This window comes from Rhinolophus sinicus, chromosome 4 (assembly GCF_057876585.1).
Source record: "Rhinolophus sinicus isolate RSI-liver-muscle chromosome 4, RSI-T2T, whole genome shotgun sequence".
Classification (NCBI taxonomy): Eukaryota; Metazoa; Chordata; class Mammalia; order Chiroptera; family Rhinolophidae; genus Rhinolophus; species Rhinolophus sinicus.
The window spans coordinates 7,319,152-7,333,915 of NC_142504.1; the positions used below are offsets into that span (position 1 = coordinate 7,319,152).

Here is a 14,764-nt window from a genome sequence, read left to right on the forward strand (position 1 = left end):
GTTCTGAAATTAGAGCGACTAGTACTTGAACAGTATCTCATAGTCTGTATATACCGTCTTACTCACTCTTCCCTACAGCCCTCAAAAGCACGTCTTATTTTCATCTCTATTTTGTCTATAAGGAAATAGAAGATCAAATACAGGTGTCGGCAGTGACTGATCAAAACCCACACAGTCTAGTCAACAGAAAGACCACACGTCTCCTCCTACCTGCCTTTCTTCCATCCTTTCCTCTTTCCTAAAGTATTCTTTGGGGTACTGAATTAGTCAGCTCGGGCTGCCATGACAAAAGACCACAGACACGGTGGCTTAAACAACAGGAATGTATGTTCTTACAGTTCTGGAGGCTGCTAGTCCAAGATCAACGCGCCATCAGGCTTGGTTTCCGGCGAGTCCTCGCTGCTGTCCTGCAGATGGCTGCCTTCTCATTGCGCCTCCCAGGGCCGTTCCTCTGTGCTGGTGGGAGAGGGGGAGAGAGAGAGAAAGACAGAGAGAGAGAGGGGAATCTGGTGTCTCTTCCTCTCGTGATAAAGCCCCAGTCATAGTCCTACAGGATCAGGGCTTCATCTTATGACTTCATTCAACCTTATTATCTTCATAAAGCCCCCATCTCCAAACATAGTCCCATTGGGGGTTAGGGTTTCAATACATGAATTTCGGGGGGACAAAATTCAGTCCATAAAGGTCGTTAGCTATTATGTGACAGACACTAGAGATGGAAACATGGTGATGACCGAGAGACACCCGGACCCTGAGCAGACACTGAGACACCCCATTGCCCCTTACACAGCACTACCTATGGAAGGCACAATGTTGCCCCGTCTTCTTCATACCATAATTGAAAAAAAAACGAAATCATGGACCTATAAAGAATAAACTTCAGACCATTCGTTTGTCTTAAAATGTGTGGAGGCTGAGATAATAAAATTTGCTCACAAGCCCCCTGGGAGGAAGGTGAGTGGGGTCCTTTCTAAAGGGAGAACAGGGCTGGACCAAGACTTGCCAGTAGAAATGGTTATTGCAGTGGCGGGCAGTGGGGGCAGGCAAGAAATGTCACTGTGAATTCTGGGAGGTGGGTGCTGTGCCTTTCTCTCATCTAGCCTGTGAGCCACAGAAAAGCTTTTTTTTTTTTCTCACCAGTTCCAAAACTCAAGAGCCTTTCTAGTTAAGAAGTGTCTGCTGTGAAGCTGAAGCAAATTCACCAGTGTGTCAGAAAGGTTTCTAAAAGAACACAGAGAAGGGGGCTGAACGGCATCGCGGCCCCTTGAGACTGTGATTCTGTGTCACCTTCCTACAGGGCAAATGGAGGTTAAAAAAAAATGTGGGAGAAAACGCGTTCTAAGACCTTTTGTTTAATGACATGCAAATGAAACAGTTACTAGGTAGCCAAGCACCATGGATGCTAATTCTGCAATGTTCTGTGAATCCATTCTTTGCTTCCCAGCTGGCAGAAACTTTATATTGAATTAGACATAATATGGGCTCTGAGTCAGACAAATCTGGCTTCTGCTCTCACTCCAGAGCTTACTTGTTTTATGAACTTGAGCAAAATACCTAGTCTCTCTGAACTGTGGTTTCCTCAGCTGTAGAAATTAGAATAAGCTGCTGCGTTGGGCTCTCTCGGGTTCAAGGAAAAGCGGTACGGTCCAGTTACCACAGGATACTTATTATACAGATGAAACGGAAACTATCTCAGTCCCCATCCAGATAGCAAGCATGTGGCTCATTGTGATTCTGAGAAGGGCAGGTGCTGCTCTGATGGCCCTCAGGGCTCAAGGTCACCCAAAGGTGAGGGTTCATGACTTCCTCCAGGAGCCGCTCTGCCAAAAGGGTGAGTCTCTGTCTCTGTCTCTGTCTCTGTCTCTCTCTCACTCCCACTTCTTCCCTCTCTCTCTCCGCCCCCCTCCTTTTTCTCCACCTGCTTCTTTCTATTCTACCAACTTCTCTCTACTCTGCATTTTATGACTCTTGTTCACTCCCTGCTTCTATTGCCTTCGTTCTATGGCCTTTTCTTTGTGGATTCCTTTCCATCTGCTCCTGCCACTCATTGCATCCTTGTGTGTGTGTTATTTTTAAGCTGCCTAAGAGACAGGATCAGATCAAATTACTACTGAGAACAGAACTGTCTTGGGGACAGAAGTTGATGTCTGTGCCATGCAGACCACTCTTCAGCCTGTGGGGGCCTGCCCTAGACACTGATGCTCTTAAGTGTGGCTGCAGGCTCAGGTCCCACGGGGCAAAGCGTGGTGATGCCTGCACACAGACCTGCTGAGCAGGCAGGCCCTCTGGGCTTTCTCAGGAGAGCAGTGGAAGGTAGCACTCACTTGCATGAACTGCCCAGCACAGGCGCTAGTGAGGGTAAGAAAAACGGGCACGCATCTTGACTAGTGCCTGGCTTATAGCAGAGGCTCAATAAATCTTAGCCCCCCCTCTTTTATTCCCACTGCTACTAGTCTAGTGCAGGCCTAAGTTTTCTCTTACTACTGTGGGTTCCTACAAGTCTCCTTGCCTCCACTTCATCTCTCCTCCTAGTCAATCTGTAGAGACCAGGTGGAATCATTCATTTATTTAACATATTTAACTTAAATCGAGTGCTCATTATGTGCCAGACACTGTCTTAGGTGACAGAAATACAGAAATTAATAAGGCGTGTATTCTTCCCTTGAGGGACTCAAAGAAGAGTGAAGAAAACCAATAATCATAAACATATACCATAAAAGGTGCAGCGGAACCCCCAAAAACAAACAAGTTCATTCCTGGTCGGCAAAGACGTGTCTAAAGAGGAGGCAACAGGCGAGGCTTGAGATAGCGGCTCAAAAACAAAAAATGCTCAGGAAGAAGGCGTTCTTTGCACAAAGAGGACCGGATCATGAAAAGTTTGAAATTTTCATGCAAGGAATCGGAACATTGTAAGTCAAAGAGGCAAACACAACTTTTAGGGGATATTAACAGGGAATAATGTAAAAAAATAAATACAGTAGTCCATAATCCAGCTGGGTTAAAAAAAAGTAAACAATGGCAAACAGGTTTCTTTACTGTAGGATTTCTTAGTGTTTTTTAATATGCAACTGTGTTCTGTGAATCTCCAAGAGGAGAATTTGATACAGGACATTTTCCAAACTAATTTGACCTGGAATCTCTTTTTCCATGGAACGCCTGGCAGGATGTGTCCTTAAACCCGTGTCACTATATCATATCCTAGGATATAAGGTCACTGTCTAAGAGGAGTCGGTAAGGAGTTTCTGCAGGAGAGTGAGGTGAACAAAATCCTCCCACAGAACCCAACGTCCCATGGAATAAAGTACAAACTCCTGCCCTGCTCCCCCAGCCTGGCCCCACACTGCCTCTTCAGCCACACTTCTCCACTCCTTCCTGTTACGTTCCCCACACACTGGACAAACTGGACACTTCATTTCCCCTAAGTGTGCTGCTATTCTCCTGCTTCTCAACAGTCTCCTTTTGCAATTCTACTGCTCCTTCAGGATTCATCTCCAAGACCACTTCTTCAATAAAGTCTTTCATGATTCCCCAAATCAGATTCAGAGTTATTCTGCTCTCCCCCTGTGTGTGGCTTTTATTTCTAAGTAGCCCGTATTTCATTCCATTCCACCCAACAGAGGGCAGCGTTCATGTGTAATGGGAGAAAGGAAAGCGTGGGGCATGCTGGTCACTGCTTGCCAGAACCACTCAAGAAGCAGTTCTAAATTTCTCCTTCTATATCACTACTTCCTCTTTGGGTTCTGAGATGGACCCCTCCACCACTAAAACACACACACAAAAACATACACAGCAGAGGGTTCCAAAATTCTCTCACTGCACACAAATACGCAGAGGAAATTCAGCTTCTTTATTTTCTCTGTAACCAATCTAATTTTCTTCATTAGCACCCACCTGCTGAGTGGTGATAAAAACTGAACTCATTCCAGTCTTGTAAATTCATCTAATTCTCTCTAGAGAACAGTCTTTTTTGGGATAAATGTCCAGTGTTTCAGATGTCCTCTCTCTCCCTGACTTCTCCAAGAGACCATCTGGACATTTGAGGCAGTTTCCTGTGTCCTCCGGACAGTAGGGGAGGAGGTCCAGGATTCTATTCTCTGCCCCTCTGCTCTTTCCTGGGCTGGCACCCATAGAAGCACCCATAACTATCCCTGGGGCTTCTGCTGACATCTGCTCTGAAATTTCACAGCTGGCGGGATGTATGGCCTGACCTCTTGCAGTTTCCTTAGGCCTCGTGGTCTGATTTCAGCCCATTTTATCTCTCGTTGAAGCAGTTGGTCCTGACCCAGGTGGCTTACCACTGTGACTCTCAGCCACAAGGTCACCTCCACTCTGCCACAGAAACCCTGGACAGGCCAGAGTCTCAGCTAATTTACTCTGCCCCCATCCCTGCTGGGGCGTGCAAGAAAATCGAGGACTCCATCCAAGTAGGACTGGAAAAAAAGACAGCCTAGAAAGCAACAGTCAGGGTGAGGTACAGGGTGGTAGCTCAATCAAAATTTGAATGGAAGGTTCCAAAAAGAAAAAAAAAAGTATAAATTTTTATTTTATCAGTGCCTACGATATTTTTTTAAGAAACTCTACTATAAATGATAATACAAATTTCATCCAAGGATTTCAATGTTTCTTAGAACCATTTTAACATAAGCATATTTGATTTCTCACTGATTTTGGCTTATCATCAGCAAGGTCCCTACCTTCAGATACTTTAGATTTTAATAAAAATAATCATGGCATAGATAATCAAATGAGGAACAAGCAGACAATAGTATCTGAACAAATTGTTGACTGTAAACTGAAAAACAAAATGAGGACCTCACAGACTAATCAGCGAGAAAGTCGTCACAGAAAGAGCCTGAAAGTGAGATGGGAAGTGACAGGAGAGACGTGGGATTTGGAATTTAGGCCACAAGGGGTCAGGGAATTTCTCTCATATTTATTCTCCACCAACGTAAGAGTCCCGTATTACTCTAATGAAATTAAGCGTCTCTAAGAGTGCCTTAAGCTCTTCTCCAAATATGAGACTATCTAAGTGAATTCCAAACTGATAGAATCTTTGAAATTGTTTTCTAAAACATAGGCTCGGAATAATAAAGAAGATCAAAGAAGAAAATTAAACCCTGTCTAATATGTTGACTGCATCTGTATTAGTTCACTGGTCAGCAATTGGCTTCTGGCTTCCTGTTAATTGTGACATTAGCAGAATGTAAGGCTTGCTATTGAATCATTTAGTGGGTAGTAGGGGCCTATAGGGGGAGGGGGGATTAAATTAAATATCATTTTAATAGTGGGTCAAAAAAGGCAGGAGCTTTAGAAATCATCTTTCCTGGGAATATCTTTGAAGTGATGATCTTTAAAAATACATATATTTTATATTTGATACAGAGTCAGGATTTCATGGGTTTATTTATTTTTTGTTTTAAGTAAAATCTTCCCTGAAGATCAATGCACCACCTAAATATGAAGCCAAGCATTGACTATTTCATCACACTAAACACCATTTCTTTCCCTCTGAAAGGTGTTGAAAGGTTCATTTAATCCAATGACTCAATTGGAACCTTTTATGATGCATTTTATGTGGCACACAATTCATCTAAGTTTTAAAAATGCGTTGGAAGAATACCTTTGTACATTTCAACGACCCTGCGTGAGCCCCCAGTTATTTTACATTCACGGATATTGTGCTACAACCTGCTTGCTTAACTGTAAACTTTTATTTCCAATTAACTTCTGCCTATGATCTATTTAAACCCTCAGAGAAGGTGGGAGAGGTAGGAAGTCGGAGAGGCAAAGGGTTTCTCCTGGAATAAGGCAGCTCTCAGTCAGTCGGCTTACAGGTATCAGAGGAGAAGGCCAACAACAGCCGCAGAAGGCGGGGGAGCTTGCCTTTCTTCATTCAGCCTACGCTGAGCCCAAGTGAGCTCGAGCTGGCAGGTGGAGCTGAAAAATGGAAACTTTCCAGCAAAGCAACAAGGAGAAGAGCCCAGCCAGTCCTCCCAGACTCAGGAAGCATTGGTTCCAGGTGACCACCAGGATTCAGGATCTGAAGATCCAAACCATAGAAGGCACTCATGAGGACAAATGAGGACAGAAGCAGAAATAAGATGCTAGAGCCCGTACAAGCATATGCATGTCAGTTGGAGGAAGGCTGTGTCAGACAGCAAATGACTGATCCAAGAATAAAAGAGCTGAGGGCTATTGCAAGTGAAGCCAAAGGAATGGCAGAAGACAGGATGCCACCGCCCAAAGTGAGCTGTGTCCACTGGGCTCATGTCACCATTTTGGAAAAGTGCAAAAGAACTTCCTTTTATGTACCTACCAAGACATGACCCCTTCCTTTCTTACGGAGATGACAGCTCCTTGATGATGTGGACCTTCGTAACATGCTTAACTCTACAAGCACTTAATTGGCACCGACACACCTGACTTCTCCTTCCAGACAGATGACGTCAGACCCCGCTGAGTGCTTGCTCTGGGTTGGCTAATGCCACTCAGAAGTGTGATGTCATGGTCTGCTGCCCTCCACTAAGCCACGTCAACCAGTCCTCTTCGTGGTGCCTACATCCCTCTGTGTCCTGGGCTCCCGCTTACAACAGACAGACAGGACACCGAGCAATTTCCACTCAGAGTCCCTCCCTAAAGAGTTAATGGTCTGAGTTCAGAGTCAAAACCTGAGCTGCATATCGGGATCACTTGGGGAACGTCTGAAAAACAACCCGAGTCTGGGGTGGGGCTCAGATGTGGATAATTTTTAGAAGCCCCCCAGAAGAGTCCACTGTTATGAACGATTGTCCAAGTGTGGGCATTACACACAGCAGCAAACAAACGCACCACAAAGAGAATATACACGGAGTGCACTGCAGGGAGACGCCATTGCTCGGGCGAGTCACACCATGATCACACGCACAGTTAAATATTATTTGTTTAACGAAACTGAAGCCAAAAATAAACTTAAGTTTACCATTAACAGTAACTGTGTTACGTCCGTCACTTTTGTCCTGGCTATAAGTTCTCCACAAATGGCAGAGTTCAGGAAACGACAGTGACTTCCTTGGAATACAGACTATTTAATGCTGTGGTAACAAACAGACCCCAAATTTCTCAGCAGCTTAACAGCAGTGAAGGCTCATTTCTCACTCAGGCGTCATGTCTGTCACAGGCTGTCATCTGGTCCTGCTCCCCGCATAAGAACGCAGGATATGGTGAGGCCAAAATGGAACACCAACGGAGCCATGAATGGGGGAGTCACACCACTATAGTCTCGCTGGCGGCTGAGTTGGAGACACAGGAAGCAGGAGCCACACTATCTGCAATCCGCCATCCACTTCTCTGCCAACCAACCTCACTTGCTAACTGCAATCTGTGCTTCTCTGCCAACCAACTAATCCCCTAGCATAGCCACAGGAGTTATATCAGTGGCCAATGGCTAAATGGTTACAGCTGATGACCAACTAGTTACAGCTGATGGCCATCTACTACCCGAGCCAGCAACTTTCCATGTGAGGCAGAGAGCCTGGAAACTGCTCTCTGGAACTCTGTCCCCACACAGGCCAATTGGGGATTTCATTCTCCTTTGTCCTCAGTTCAGAACGCTGGGTTACAGAGTACCCATTGCCTGGGGCATTCCTGACAGTGGACAACTGTCCGATTTGCTCAGAACTAAGGGTTTTCCTGGGATGTGGGACTTCCAATGTTAATTGCTAAATCTGAAACAATCCTGGGCTAATCTACGAGTAATGGTTACATTACCCTCTTATTGATCAGGCTTACAGTAAATGACAGTGCTTATTGTTTTTCAAATCAGGGAAAAGCTCTAAAACCTGCTAATCGGTGTGTAAAAAAACAACATAACACAGTTCCTACCCTGCAGGAAAATGATTCCCAACCTTGTTTTTTCATTTTTGTTTTTTTTGTGTTGCTGTTGTATTATCATAGTGGCAGCCCATCGTGGATATGCCTAAGAATCTCCTTGCCAGAAAATCCTCAGTGGATTTTATTCATTTAACCTGGGCTTCCATGGACCACGCAGACCTGCAGACCAACACTGCCGTGGGGACAATCACAAGGCAACTGATTCTACCCCAAAGCAACCCGTCCTGTCCGCTACACTGTGAAAGTCCTGAGTGGGTCATATTCCTCCTTGGCCATTGCAGCCATTAGTTTTCTGCAGCCATTGCCACTGTTGTGAATTCTCCTGCAGCTGCAATTCCTGAAAGCTAATGACAAACTTCTGCTTATTGATCAACCACTATATGCGAAGCAGGACGCTAGCCCTTTACACGGTAGCTCAAGCCCTCCCTGACCACAAAGGTTGGGTTACTCAGCCCTGCAACATACTCCAAGAGTTCACTCTACCTACATTCTGACAAGAGTTTCTGTTCTTTTCCAGACCTGGTGATTGCCGGTGTCCTTGCTTATATACCCTTGTATGCACCATGAGAGTGAACTAGGCTTTTATCCATCATTCTATCCCCAACAATCTCTTTCTCCCTAATTATAAAGCAGGACCCCTTGGAGACAGTCCACTTAGAGGCAACCTGACACTGAACCAGACTGCCTGATTTCAAATTCTGACTGTCACTTACCAGCTATGAGACCCTGGGCAAGTTTCTTAACCTCTCTATGCAAGCATTTCCTCATCTGTAAAATAGGGGCAATAAAAGTGCCTACCTCACCAAGTTGTAAAGATTAAATATGAAGCATTTAGAACAGAGCCTGACATTAGTGACAAATCATTCTGGTTTGCCTGGGATTGAGGGGGTTCCCAGGATATAGAACTTTCCATGCTAAAACTGAGAAAGTTTGAAGCAAACCAAGATACCAAGATGAGTTGGTTTCCCTACCTGGCACATAGTTAGCTATATACACATATTAGCTTTTTTTTTTTTTTTTATTGATGTACTTGGTGATATATGGAAAGGTGGCGCTTTTGGACCATAGTTAGATTGTTACATATCTCCAATTTCTGTTACTTTTCAAAAGTCAAGTCATTTGAGCAAGTAGGACGCATACTCATCCTGGGTCCAGGACTCAGTATGTTACGGATGCTTCTGTCTTCAAACGTATCTGAAGTGGGGGCCTGAATCATCTCTGGTCCATCTCCCCCAAGGTTTTTATATTAGAATCACAAACTGACTTCTCATTGATTTATGTACCCTTAAGACCTGCTTGTTAGAAATGGGGCTTTCTACTTATTGGCTCATTTGCTTGATCTTGTTTAATGAGGCAAAATTTTGTAATTCTAGGAGGTAAAACATTATTACTGCCAACAGAACCCAACATTATTTGGCTTTCCATGCATTTGCTATGTATGAACAAACGGCATTTCTTTACCTTTCCACATCTTTCAAAACTACATAATCACAAATAGAATATAAAGAATATCTCTTAGGCACTGACCCAAACTTACATAGATACGCACATAAATGTAACATAATTAAAAAGCAACGTGCACACAGATCTGGACACGTGTGACTTAATTAAAAAGTAACATGAATTTTCAGAATTTATCATTCCAAAATGACGATGTCACCCTAGAAGGAGGTGATAGGGAGTGTCAGCAACAGGAGGACGTGTCAGATCAATCCCAGCTCTACAGTACCGCTAAGGAACCTGAAATTACTTAAGCATTTTGATTCTGGTTCCCCACCTGGATGACAGGGATCATACCTGCTTCGTAGGACTTTAGTGAAGATTAAACGAGAGTAATGTATATTAATCATTGAGCTTTCTTCTTCCCACTTTTAAAGCTAAGTTTCCAGGGGCGGAGGAGGAGGCCCACAGCCATTCCAGAGAGGACGCTGCCCCACAAAATATTTTGGAATTGCTTACACCACATCCTTGTAAATTCTAAACAAACAAAAACTCACTCTGAGTCGAGTTTGACGAATAAAGTGGGTGACTCAAGCAGAGCCCCAGGAGCTGTAGTAAAAATGGAAATCTAAAGTCATTGGGAGCAGTCCCAGCCACTTCCAGTCTGGCGCTGCCTGATGGGAAGCGATGTTTGCACAAATAAACTCTTAAAATGTGTGATGCGCCCCAGTGGATCTTTTAACAGTGGTGGTGTCAGCAAAGGGAACGGAGGCAGACCCCCACCACCCGAGTCGTGCCCTGTGACCTTGGGGCTTTCTTGCTGCCTCGGGAGGTCGTGGGCAAGCCCCTCGCGGATCCTGGATCCCAGCTCCACAGCTTTTGCGTTATAAGCTTTCATACTTTACTTGAGCGTTTCTTTGTCCGGAGAGGGCCCAGGAACCAGCGCGAGTCTGACTGGGTCTGGGGGTGAACTGGGTCCGACTTCAGAACCAGACTGGGTCCGGGAACCAACAGGGTCTGACTTGGAAACCGGACTGGGCCTGGGGACAGACTGGTTCTGGGGATGGACTGGTTCCGACTTAGGCGCTGGACTAGGTTAGGGGGTAGAACTGGGTCCAACTTAGAAACCAGACTGGGTCCAGGGACGGACAGGGTCTGACTTGGGAACCAGACTGGGTCTGGAACAGAATGGGTTTGACCTGGAAACTGGACTGGTCCCGACTCTGGAACTGCACTAGTTTTGGGAACAGAATTGGGTCCGACTTAGAAACCAGATGGAGTCAGAGGATGGACTGGGCCCGACTTGACTGCGTTTGGGGACAGACTTAAACTGGACTGGGTCCACTGTGAGGCTTCAAGTGAATACAATTTTGTGTTAACGGTACAAGTAGGTTAAGTTAACCTTACCCAAGAATCTTGAATTCCAGCAGCCACGGTGGAGAACTTTTAACCATCTTAGGTAAGCTTATCCATTTTCTTATCCATTTACATTGGACGTGCCCTAAGGAAAAAGGGATCTCAGCCAACCACTCACTATAAAGGGCACAGGGAAAGTTATTTTTCTTCTTCACCAGTTTCTGATGAACAGGATGAGAACTGCTGGGACATATCACTCACTCTGGAGCCTGAGGGTGGGATCCTAGAAAAACTGGAATTCTTACCAAAGTCAGCTCTCCCAGATCTCTCTCTGTGGTGCCTGGTAGAGAGAGGAAGGTAAAATGTCACAATGTCACTTCTTTTCCAAATTCAGATTAGCATGACAAACATTGATCCTTTTTCTCCCAGGGACAGTTATTGCCTTCTTGTTTGTCTCCTTTTGTACCCTGAGAAGTTGGCTTGGCAACCGTCAGGTTGGGGGACCCAAAAAATATGGCCAGACAAAATGTGGGTTGCACCCCACTTGTGGCTAAATATAGCTGGGTAGAAATATGGGTTATATTGTTTGTGGCTAGGGTTCTACCAACTGTTACCAGCCGTTGGGGGAATTGTCTCAGTCTTCCTTTTGGTTACCTTTGGGAGTGGCTCTGGATCTTGGGGGAGTAGTATCTTTTGCACCTTCTTTGGGGGCCCCTCTTCTGTCAATGGGGTTGTTCAGCACTGCCAGGCTCCTCCCCAGAAGCAGACGGCATCTTGAGGTGGGTAGCTCTCCCAAGGTCACAGATTCTCATCTCCAGTAATGAAACCTGTATTCCTTTTGCCTTTCTGCTGCTTGCTTTTTCTCTCTGTTAATGCACAAGAAGACAAGTCTCCTTAACTCTGGCCACTATCACTGAATCTACTGCTGAGGCCACAACTACACAGCAAACATCCCTAGATTTTCTTGCTAAGGTGGTTTAGTTAATACAGTTGCTTTAGATGACTTATTAACTGAAGAAAGAGGAGGGTATGCCATAACAAATACCTCCTATTGTACCTGGATCAAGACCTCTGGTATTATAGCAAATACAGGAAATCAACACAGAAGCCACATGGCTAAAACAGGTTGATACCTCTTCAGGTGCATCCTTTGGTTTATTTGATACCAACTGGTTTGGTCATGGGGGCCTTGGATAAGGAGTATCCCCCAGCCCCTGTACACCATGTTCTCTCAAACGTCTGAAATGCCTGTTCACAGCCATTAGCAGGCCATCAGATGGTTGCACTGTACTTGGAGAAACAGAAACAAAATGCAAAGCAAGAATTCTTCCACAGATCTGACATCATAACTGATGCGTTTCACAGTGAGACAAGAGCAGTCGAACTCTGATAGTACAGTGACGCTAATACCAAATCCTGGGTCAATCTTTCAAGTGTGACAGGATGAATAAAAGGTGGAAATAGTTTAATTAAACAAGAAGGCCATTAGATTGAGGTGGTCCTATTGCAGTGGTGGCCTACATAAGCCTGTAACCTAAGCCTGTAAATGTCTTAAGGTTCATAAGTCAAAGCTCTAAGGACAACCAAAGACAAGCACCCAACTAGGCTTTCCACTATAGTCAATCAATACGTTCCTTACTTCTTATCCTATACAAGTGTCTCCCTGAGCACTTGACTTTGAAGGGCTCCTAACCACTTCTGGTTCAGCATAGCCCAATTCCGATTGGTTTTGTGCTCAAAGAAACTCTTAGAATGTAATAAATAAATAAAGTAATATGAAGAAGCAGGTCACAAACTAACTCTGAGGCAATTCTGATAGAGGGGTTTCAAAACGTTTTGAGACATGATAGAATTTTTCAAATTTGTTTATAGCTTCCAAAGGTGAATGAATTGATTCTATTTTCCTTTAACAAAAAACATCACATTTACGATAATCCCTTTTACATAATTAAAATGACTTCTATCTGAAACTAAAAATAAAAGAAATGAATTCTGATTTCAGACACTGATTTAAATATTCTAATCACCATTGATGCTTGATATGTCATAAATTAAATTCGAAAATTATTTCTCCTTATGTTCATTCTTCAGGGTTTATGTAACAACAAATACTGTTATGTATATTATACATATGTTACTCTTGTGGATGGCTGGCTACAGGAAGGGCAGATTTCTGTAGTCAGAATGAAGAATAGATTTGTGTTTCTTATCTTGACTTTTAGGATAAAATGCCCATATAAATTGGTTAAAAAATTTTTGGGCTCAGTGTGATTATATAATACGCCTGTATCCCTATCTCTTCACTTTGTTGTGAACTCTTGGCCTCGGTGTGCATTATCAGAAACAGTGAAACCTACTTCCTAGTTCTCTTATTTCTCAAAATAAGGGGCATTTCTACTTGTGTTGACTGCTATAACTGTCTCGAAGAAAAAAATACATCCTCGGCCACAAAGATAACGTATAGGAGGATTTATTTTTAAAACGTTCGGTTTACTGATTTAAGAGACACTTGGTAAGTCTTCAGACCTCAGTTAGGGCTGTGATTGGAGAAAAAGAAAATGAATTTTCCAAGCAATTAGGTGGTAATAGATCTAATGGCTTTAGGGGGGGGGAATGGGTATATTTAACTCTGACAAGTGGCTGCCACACATGTGCCATATGACCTCTTTAGAGAAGTATTTTTGCTTGAAATACCTCTTTTTAATTACCTGAAAATGTCTTTTATAGGGAATTACCAAAAGCAAAGGACACCGGCATTCTGCCCTACTGAGTCAATAGCATTCACTTCCCTAAAAACATTTCACGTTAATTTCAAAACACTTATTTTCAATGGTCCAAAACTATGTGCTTACCTATAAACCAGATGGTCTCAGAAGGGTATTTTACAAGAAAATGTGTCAGCTTTTATAAACTTCCACAGGGGACCCTTTTCCTTTTGAAAGAAAAAATTAAAAATGACATTGAAAATACAGTGGAATTTGAACATGAAAAGACTTCCTAGCAGCATGAGAATGCAATAGAATCCAACAAAATCAGTATATTTCATACTAAAGGAAGGCCCGGTCTTCAGCTCCTTGCTGGGAAAAAGAACAAACGATAGACTACTGTTTGGGAGCAGAGGTATTCAAAATGAATGGAGATTTCCATTCCTCGTTTACTTATTGTTAAAGGACAGGCTAAGATCCATTCATCTGAATATAGAGCCACTTTGCGATAACCCAACGTAAAAATCTGTTTTAAGCTTTTTTTGTTCAGTGCACAATTTCATCATTATTTAACCCTACTTTTTTCCCTGACAATTCTTTAGAGTGCCGAAATGTGTTCTCCAAAGTCTGACAAGGGAGGGCATCCTCCATCCTCCAGTTTCATAGGAGCGGGAAGTAAATTCTCGGAGCTTTGTTGCCATCCTCCCCCAGGTCCCGGAAGCATAACCTCTCCAACCTACAGCACAGCAAAAAGACTTGGCCTTTGGGTAGCCCAAAATTTTTCAAGCTAACCACTGGATGAGCATTCTCTAAAAGAGGGCATACAAAATTAAAACATAAAAAAAAAAAAAAAAAAAAAAAAAAAAAAAGCATTAAAACTGGTGAACCTAAAACTTGGCTGGAGACAAAAGAAGTTTAATGTCCACTCTGTTGGAGTTGAAATAATTGTTTATGAAATGAGGACTTTGAATTCCTACCATCAATATCAATTAATCCATCGGGATCAAATGGAATAACTGCCAACCGTTTCAGTGACTTTAGCCACACTGATAATGAATAGCGATTTCTAAAGACAAACCATTCAGGAGGTGATCCACAGAGTTCACTCAGACGACAAAACCAACAGGTCCGTTCCACTGCTAGTCTGGCCCCTTCAAAAGAGAGATGGGAAGGGTGCTCAGTGTTGTCTGACACCGAAGCATAATGTACCAGTGCTAAGAGAAGGGCAGTGGCTCTCCTGACCCCAGGAGCCCTGCCCCCAAGAGAGGCAGCAAGAGGACAATGGTAAGAGAAGCAGAGGGTGCGACCAGCGCAGAAAAGCTGGGACTGGAAAAGCTGGCCACGTAATTCAGCCAAAGAAAGCAGCACAGGCCATGGAGCCAAAGTGACATGGG

The 14,764-nt window shown here is 43.7% G+C and overlaps 1 long non-coding RNA gene across 1 annotated transcript; it reads right to left on the reverse strand.

The window, feature by feature from the left end:
• Positions 1-258: 258 nt before the first annotated feature.
• Positions 259-13,599, reverse strand: LOC141573102 (uncharacterized). The gene is made up of 5 exons (XR_016021225.1): positions 13,518-13,599; positions 11,320-11,531; positions 10,971-11,005; positions 10,717-10,810; positions 259-456 (listed from the first exon to the last, which is right to left on the reverse strand). It is a non-coding gene; the product is annotated as an uncharacterized LOC141573102 (long non-coding RNA).
• Between the last annotated feature and the right edge of the window lie 1,165 nt (positions 13,600-14,764).